Source organism: Limulus polyphemus, unplaced genomic scaffold (genome assembly GCF_000517525.1).
Source record: "Limulus polyphemus unplaced genomic scaffold, Limulus_polyphemus-2.1.2 Scaffold3467, whole genome shotgun sequence".
NCBI classification, from domain to species: Eukaryota; Metazoa; Arthropoda; class Merostomata; order Xiphosura; family Limulidae; genus Limulus; species Limulus polyphemus.
In genome coordinates, this window is record NW_013669077.1 from 55,470 (window position 1) to 65,460 (window position 9,991).

Genomic DNA, 9,991 nt, shown 5'->3' on the forward strand with positions numbered 1-9,991 from the left:
AAACAAAAAATTGTTATAAATATTTATCAGTTTTTTTATGATGTAGTGTCACACAAACCACTTAGTTATAAATTGTACTTTGTCAGCATAAAGTGTTGCATACCATAATAAAAGCAGTAAAATGTGTTAGTAATTTTTCATTATTTGTATCATTCAGAACAGAACCAATCCTTGTGAATTCAGAGAAAAAGTTGTGTTGGGGAATAGAGTATATTCTTTTGTTCTCAGAAATAATATTGAACTTCTCACAAACTGTCAACTGTGATATAAAGTTTTTATTTTACTTTGGCTTGATCAACATGTTTCATTTTGTAATTAAATAGTTACTTATATGGTAACTTAAGCTTGAAATTAGTGAATCTGATTTGCTCAACAGAATGAAAGAGAAATGTTACTTATGGGTCAAATTTTCTTTTGTTGAAAATATGACCAGGAACAAAACAAAATGAGCATTAAAATAATTTACTTTAATTTTTTTTCTTTGTTGTGTCACGATGGGAAAGTGGATCAAAATATATGTTGGCATTGGTTGTATTTCTAAATAATAAATATTAGTGAACAGTTATGGAGCAGAATTAACTAATCTAACTCTCTGTATACAGGCTTGGTCATTTTGACCAACCTTGTAACCATGGAACTATATATACTGTAACTCTGAATTTGCACACTGTAGTTTTAAAAACTTAGCAACTTTTATTAAACACTACAAGTCTGTTGTACACAAAAATCAGATTTCTTAATTAAGTAGTTTTGCTAAATATTTGTATTTGTGTATATGAAGTCTATTGAGTCAGTCAGAGTATAAGGTTGTTTTCATATTAAGAATACACTTTTTTCCTCCTAAAGGTTTCATATTTCATTTGGATAACCTCTAGAACCTTTTAAATGAATATCAAAAGTTTTTTCGTTAAAACATTTTATTTTATCTGTTATTTTATCCACCCTATATGAGCTCGGTCCATTTGACCAACCTTTTAACCAACACATGACAAAAAACAAACAAACAAAATGAATATAAATTACCCTTTTTTCGTTTTAGATAATTACACATTATTCTTAAAGACAAAACTAATACTTTTCAAATATCCCAGTAATTTAGATTTATTGCTTTATAGCTACACTTAAGAATATGATAAATACAGCTTTGTGTAAACATAGATTGAACTATCAGCATGCTCAGTCAAATTACAATCATGCTGTACTTACAATACATGTGTATTTTTTATTTAATGTTTTCCATTTAACGTTTCTTATTGAATCTAATATTAAACCAGTAATACAACACAGCTGTTCTATAATTAAAGTGAATAGTTGAGTAAGAAAGATCTTGGACAAACAGGATGCGCACACCACATGCTATTCTCTAGTTTTAGTCATCAATTCAGAGCAACTTTTGAGATAAATTTCTGAAATTCCATTCTCATGCATTGACGTTTTTACATTTTTTCTATCATTTTACTGAATTTAACATTTGAGCTGTCTGAAACTTTTATATGATGAGCTTTATCATTGTTTTTATTAATAACATCAGTGTGTAGAACCATGACCTTTCTTGTTACCCGATATACACTAACTTAAGTGGAAAATTCTCTCCCTGTTTATATTCCTGATGGATACTAGTTTAAGTGACAGTTTTCTTGCCTGGCTCATACTAACTGAAGTTATAGTTTCTCCACCTTTTGTACACTAGTATAAATGACACTTTTATTTCCCAATTTACACAAGCTTAAATTGCAGTTTCTTTGCATTTAGGCCCAATTTGTTACCCAATACTTGACTTGGTACTATTATTTGTAGTAGGTATGCATAACAATGCTTGCTGGAGGCTTAAAAGTAAATTTAAAGTATCTGATACGATACACCAGATGAAACCGCGTTATTTGTTAAACTCCCTCTCACAAGCTTTATGAAGTGAATATCAAATAAGACAGTACAGCCTGTATTTATTGCAAAATTTTCTCAATAATGGTAAAACAGTACAGCTTATATTTATTATAAAATATTCATGATGATAATGACTGTACATGTAATTCTTTGAAATTATTCACATGTGAGATAAAGAAAATATATCCATTGTACAATATGGTAACTTCAAGGTACATACTGTATGCAGCATGAAATGTCAACATGATTTGATGGTATGCATGAGGTGTAGCTATTATTTATCATATTAACTAGAACATACCCATTATCCCTTGTTAGACTATTTGTAGACTCAGTTGTATTAAATTCATGATGAGAAAAAATTATCATTTTGGTCTGCTGCGTAAGGATCTATGAAAAAACAGTTTAACTGTGTAAATATAATACCTTTGGCTTTTTCAACGTAACTATAAAATAAATCTGATAAGAAGACAGCAGTAGCATTTTGCAAGTTTGAATCTCAGCTGTGTGGATGCAGCCATGATTGAGAACTTCATGTGACACGTCTGTTGTAAACCCCTTCTGAGCCATTGTCTACAAATGTACATCCATTGTTTTTCATGGTGCAACACATCTTTTCTCCAGGTTTACACCTAAATGTTAAAGCTAGCCCTCAGTCAACCCCCATTCCAATGTTTGAAGTTGTACCTCCATGTTATTAGTGCAATTATTTCAACAAACAGACCTGAAGATGGTAAATGAAGTTACCGGAAATCTTTACTATTACTACTTTTATAAACACTGTTGTTCTGAGATAAAATTTGTAAACAAACTGATACAGTTCTCGTCATGAATATGCAGCCTATATCCTCTGACAAGAAGCATAAGTAAATCTGTCAGTTAGACATTATTGTTATTTTTAATAAAACCCTTTCATTTAATATATTACCAAAAATGTTTAAATACCTGTTCAGAATATGGTGGCTAATTATTTTACCCAACACCTGAAACATCACGAGGGAAGCCAGTAATCTTTAAAGGAATAAATTAGCAATCAATTTTTCAATTTTACTTTGACAATTTGCAGGTGTTTTTATAAGTATCAAGAAATTAAATTTGAATTTTTAGGACTTGTGATATCAGATATTTATGACTGTTATTTAGCTGGTATATATTATTGAGAGGTAGATAGACAGTTTCAATTCTCAATGATTAGTGTTTAAAATTTAAAGTTGTATGTTTAAAACATAATAATTAATCCCCCCCTCCCCACTAGTCTAATACCAATAAATTACAGGCTTAAGTATTTCTAACTAATTCGTTGTTCCACAACTAGTTGTACATTATGTGACACCCCCCCCCCCCCCATTGTTTGTCCAGAGGTCTTAATTTTTACAGAAACTGTTGTCTAGAGTATGTATGCTTTCTCTGAAATACCTCAAGGTGATTGGCTGTGACAGAAACCCATAAAATAATGTGTGAAATGGTTTGTTTTTCATGTATGGTTAATGTAAGTTGCTGTTTCTTGAACATTTCTTTATGGATTTCTCACCCCACCCCTTACACATACACAAAATATACTATTTAACCATTTAAAATGAATATTTTGCTCTTAGTTTTAATAAATGCAGCTTTTTACTTTTATATTTACTGAGTTAATGTTTTGACCTGCAGTTGCAAAATTTGCAAAGCTTTTTGCTTGGAATATTTGTTGGAATGAAATTTGCTGAATTTTCAAAAGATTAGCATATATATATATATTTTTGTTAAGCTCAGATTAATATCATATGTAAACTTTTTAGTTGTTCTGCAAGATGCATATTGATAATTTTTTAGAAAAATGCATACTGAAATTCAATCCACATCAAACCTGCTAACATGCATGATCAGGAAACTTGAAAATAAAAGTTTATTTTTAATGAAGCCAAGGAAAGAAGGTTTTGTTTGTGCACACACACATATATATTTATATATTGTACAGATCTATTGATCAAGCTATTGCACATAACATTCATAATAAAGTTCATGAATTGAACTCTCTGTATTATATCTCATTGAGGAACTTAAAATGCAAGAAACTTGCAATTCTTAATTCTGTGTATAGGATGAGAGATTTTTATCTTCCTCAAAATGTAAGAAAATCGCCATACATTAGCCATGATGATCTAACAGTGAACACACCACCTACTTCTGTTGTCAAAATACTCCAGGATCTACACCTAACAGAAAGTGAGATCACTTTTCTAAAGAAAAGCCTGAATTTTGTCCCCATTAAGAAACATATAAATGAGTTCAATACAAAATACCAAGTCAAACATTTTTTTGCCGTTTATGTCTTTAAGCGCATTTCTACACTTCAACTACTGATCACTTAAGACAGGAATCACTTACACCACCTACCAACAACAGTAAGTCAGTTTTTTCTCAGCTACAGAAACAAACCAATATGTGGACTCCCCCACCTGGTAAATTTCTTCCTCTTGATTATTACGTAGAGAAATGTCAAAAGGAAACTTACAACTTGGATTTCACATCTGTTAGAAACCTCACCAAAAATGAAGAAACACCTTTACATAGTCGTCATTCCTGTGACAACATTGTTATTAAACAAGCTGACAAAGGAGGAGCAGTGGTTGTTTGGAAGAAAGAACTTTATCTTCAGGAACCTCACTGACAACTATCAAATCAATTGTCCTGTGCTATCTGTGAAAACGACCCCCTTGATGAATATCAACAGCCTGTCCATTCCACTATTGAGCTAATGATAAGCAATAATGAACTTCCATTGGAAGCTAAGAATTTAATTGTTAAATATCCCAGGTTTTCAGTGTTCTATCTTCTACCTATGATACATAAACTAGACTATTCTGACAGACCCATAGTTTCAACATGCAGCTGTTCTACGGAACTTATCTCTACTTACCTTGATTCCATCCTAACCCCCCTTAGTTCATCAACTCCCTACTTACATTCAAGACACCAAAAATTTTGAATTTTAAGTCAAAATCAGATTTGATTATTTTATTCACAATTGATATAACATTGTTGTATACCTCCATTCCATATGAAGATGGACTCAAGGCCCTAAAACATTACCTTGACAGAAGGGATACCCTAGACCCACCTTCTGAAACCATGATTAGATTAGGTGAAGTAGTTTTATGATTAAATACCTTTTCTTTTGACACCAAGTTCTATAAACTAGTGAAGGGTGTAGCCATGGGTACCAAAATTGGTCCCTCCTATGCTAACCTCTTTGTTCGTTACATTGAAGATTGTATATTTTGTAACTACACAGGTACCCTCCCTGCATTATATTGTAGATATATTGATTTTTGGTATAGGTACATGCAGTAATGATGTCCTTGATTTCTTTGTTCAGTTCGTTCATTCTTTTCACCCATCACTCTGATACATGTCTTCTGTTTCTAACCAAATCATTTAATTTCGTGACATATTTCCATGACTGATGATGGCAATCTTGTGACATCTGTATATTACAAACTGACAGGCACACATATCTACTTGCATTCTCGTACCGGCCATCCTCCATACATCAAGAGAAACATTCCCAAGTCCCAACTCACCAGATTATGTAGTCTCTGCAGTAACAACCAAGATTATAATAGCAAATCTATCAACATGCTCCACTTTTTGAAAAACGTGGCTACCCTACTTCTCTTCTTAATCACACTAAAGATAATCTACATACTAATAATAAACTTCCGATTTTAGCTTTCCAGAATCTGCTTAGCTTAAATCATATCAGTAATTATAACACCAACACTGTAGACATTTCTAACCTTCCAACTACATGTGTCCAACCTTGCTTCAACCAACGCACTTCTACTTCCACTGTTCATAAACACGTTCCTCTTACACTTAAGTTTCACCCATTCAACACACAAATAACATGTATATTGTTTGATAACTTCCACATCATAACAAAGGACAATACCATTGGTCACATGTTCCCTAACAAACCTCTAATTTCTTATAAACGAGACACTAACATTAAACATTTACTCATCCATAGTCAACTTCCGAACAACATACAACTATCATCTGCTAGTCAAGTTGGCACGTACAATTGTCAGAGGAGCAGATGCAACACTTGCCCTTACATTGATTATAGAACATCTGTTAGAGGCCCTAAATCAATGTATTCTGTGACTAGCCATTTCTCCTATACATCTAAATGTTTATTTTATTATTTGTAACAACTGTGACCAAATCTACATAGGAGAAACTAGCTGAATGCTCACTGAATTTGCACAAGAACACTTATGTAACATCTTGATTAAAGATCAAGATAAACCTGTAGCTTGGCACTTTAACACAGTTGATCATTCTCATGAGCACTTTAAAGTACTTGCCTTATGTCATACCCCCTCTGACAACAATAAAATACTACTATAAAAAAATTTAAATTGGGTTGTTTAAGTCCTTTGGGTGTTAACGAACAGTTCAGTTTTTTGTAAATTTTTTTAATACCCTTCTTTTATTATTATAAAATGTTTAAGTTATTTCTTTCTTTGCTTTGTGAAGTTGTTCTATATTTCTAATAACTTTTAATACTGTTTTTAATCACTAACTCTTATATTGTTTTTACTGTATTGTTTAATTCTCGTAGTTCTATCTCGCATTCTGTTTAGTGTATTGTTTCATTTCAAAATGTTCCTGTAATTGTCAAAAACTGACAGGCTTGTTTCTGGCTTGAAAAATAATGTTTGCTCCAAATGTTGCCAAGTTAATATATTATTATTATTCTAGTTTTTAAAGGTGTTTTTTTTTTCCTAAAAGTCTAATTTATTTTATTTTATCACCCTCGCACTTTTCTACTTATATGTATGTATGTATGTATGTATGTATATATATATATAACATTATGATTTCAACTATGAAACTCTGTTTCTGTATTGTATGGGTGGAATTACATAGTAAAATTTTTCTTATGTAATTTTACTACAAACGATTTAACAAGATTATTCAGAACTTGTAATAAACTGTTACTTTCACTTCCTTTGGAAAACACATTTCCTGAAAATTTTATTTGATTAACTGAATGCTGAAATATGTATTGTAGATTGTCATTGGGTAAGCAGAACACTGCATTGTGTACAGTAGATATTAATTGATTTAACAGAACACATCACTGTATATTGTAGATTAGAGCTGTAACAAATGTAGGTTGTGATATGATACTTTAACTCTGCTTGCATAACAGCTATTCTCGACTTGTGCTACCCCAGCTTTGATGCTTCCACCTACCTTCACGTGATTATATGTGACAGCTGTGCTGTAGCATGCAAATAAGCATGTGACAAACCTCTACCATTAGGAGTGCAACACAAACTCATAGATTGCCAAGCTGATTTCCAATATACTATAGAGCACTATCATTACTTCTCAAGTGTCATTTATTTTTTATTGTAACAAAATTTTTTTTATGGAAAGTTTTTCTTTTCCACATGATGAATCTTCAATTTAATGTTGCTAAAACAGCTTCTGATATGATCATGCCACTACTGCTCCAGCCATACTTAATACTGATGTGGCTTTGGGCTCTACACTTTTGATGACATAGGTCTCTGCCTTGGTGCATTGTAGTGTCTTTCATGCGGCCTTTAATATCTCCCGAGCCTCAGTCAGATCTCCCATTTCCTGGAGAATCTATTCATGAAGATGAAGACTTGAACAGCCTTTTTCCAACTTCTTCTTTTGATGTTTCTTCCCAGTCTACCCCTTTGAATCTCCCTGGTCCTTCTGTTGCCTCTCTGTACATTTCTCAGGTTTGTTATATTTTATCTTTTTCTTATGATTCCTCCCCTACCTTCTTCATTCTGGTCCAACATCTGATTATTTGGTTTTTCCCCCTCCCATGATATTTGGGTCCATATTGAACAGTTCCTTACCCAATTATTTTCAAGTGCCAACATGCCTCTGCCCCCATGTTTAGCTGATTCACATGCTTTGAAATATCATAGGTCAAAATTTCCATTTCTGGATTCTCAAACCTTGGAATTTCAGATTCAGGCATGGGGCTCTGATCCTGCTACTACTCTACATTTCCCTGGGCCAGTTTCTCATCTTCATCTTACCCTCACTACTATCCTCCATTATCTCCCATCCATTCACCTCCTTTCTGAAGCTATCCACCATACTTCCGAGTGTTTTTGGCAGATACACATGTCCTTCTTTTCTCGAAATTGGTGCACTTATTTTCCTCAGAATTGTCCCATCATATGTGGCTGCTTTGTTATTGGGATCTGCTTGACAGGGACACCTTTAATGTCACATGTGCATTTGCCTGCTTCCTATCTGGAAGATCTTTGACTGGCTCCTTTCTTGCACCAGTCTGTTTTTGGAGATATCCCTGATACTTTAGTCTCATGTGAAGGCTGCACATCAACATTCCTCTCTCTCCTCCCATGTTTCTTGTCTCTCCTAAACCTCTTCTGTTCCAGTGTCTTGACCTCCTGCATCCTCTCCTCTATCAGTACCACCTTCCCAAGTTGCCAGATTGCCCATCATCACATTTTCGGATGTGATTACCCCTTGTGTTACAACACAATGTTGCACAGTGGTGCCTTTTTTGCCACAGATTCTTGGGTTTTTCAGGTTGTAACAGAAGGACTATTTCTTTGTTTTCCACTTTCCATTTCTTTCCCCCCCTCCTTGAGAACCACATTCTTGCCAATGTCTCTCAGAGGCAGTTTGGGATTTCTTCAAGAAGGATGCTAGAGAACAAATGTTTCACCCTTCTCTGAGTTTTTATTCCCATCTGTTCATTGTTCTCAAGAAGACCAGGGGTTGGTGTCGTGTCATCTACCTCCCACATTTCACCATGGAGTCTTTCCTTGCCCTCAGATGGTCATTCACTTCAGGTCTATAGATGACAAAAGAAAGTTGATGTCTTGGATGCCTTCATCTCCTTATTTCTCCTGTATCCAGACATTACCTTTGGTTTGTTCAATTCTGCACCCTAACATTTGGTTTAGCATTGACTCCATACGTCTTCTGTCATGTAGTCAGAGCCTTTGCCCTTCATATTCATGACCAGGGTCTACAATTTCACCATTATATGGATAACTGACTCCTTCCCAACAAGTTTCTCACAACCATACCCATTTCCTTCTACAGTAGGATGGCTTGTCAAACTGTAGAAGTCCCCTCTCACACCAACCCAGTATATTATTCATCTGGGGGGTGTTTTTCAATGCCTACCTCTGCAGGACACAGCCTCCACCTCTACATTTGAGAGACATGGAGCTCTTGGTGTCCAAGGGCAAGTCTTCTTCTTTTCCTGTGCTCAAGGTTCTCTCTTTTTTGGGGACATGGTCTTACAATAAATCCCTCATCCCTTAGTGTCATGCACATGTGTTGCCTTCAGTGGGTGCTGCACGATCAATGGAATCTTGTTTGGGATCCCTTGGACTCTGCTGTCCACCTTCCTCTCTCCCTACAGACAAATTTTACCTCTTTGCTGGACAGGGACAACACCTTGGCTGACATTCCTCTGCCTCCTCCCCATCCCGATTTTCATCTCTTTACAGATACTTCTCTTATGGAATGGGGCATATTTTGATAATCAGGAGATAGCCAGTCATTGGTCAAGTCTCCCCAACACATCAACATTTTGGAACTCCTAGGTATTCTTTGAGCATTGGATCATTTACTGAGTGTAGTATGGGACCACCTGTTCCTGATCCATTCTGACAAATCGAATGTTGTCTCTTTCATCAATCATCAAGGGGACACCTGATCTCATTCTTTTTGTTTTCAAACACTGGATCTCATTCTTTGGGCCAAATCTCAACAAGTCTGTCTATCTTGTCTGTCATATCCTGGATTCTCTGAATCTTTTGGTAGCTTGGCTTTCTTGTCGAGATAAGATTCTACCAACGGAATGGTCCCTTGCTACTCATGTATTCTGGTAGTTATGCTCCCAGCTTGATGCATTTGCCAACCAGCTCAATACCAAATTTCCTCTCTTCTGGTCTCCAATTCTGCATCTTTTTGCTCTAGCAATGGATACATTCAGTTAGGATTGGACTAATCTTTACCTGTACGAGGCCTGTGAGAAAAGTATCCAACCTTTGGCCGGGGAATAAAAACTGGCATACCT

General features: G+C 34.7%; 1 protein-coding gene across 1 annotated transcript in view; it reads left to right on the top strand.

Moving 5' to 3' along the window:
• LOC106469403 (ran-binding protein 9-like) overlaps positions 1 to 9,991 on the top strand; it is a 63,322-nt gene that overhangs the window by 35,511 nt on the left and 17,820 nt on the right. The window lies entirely within an intron of this gene.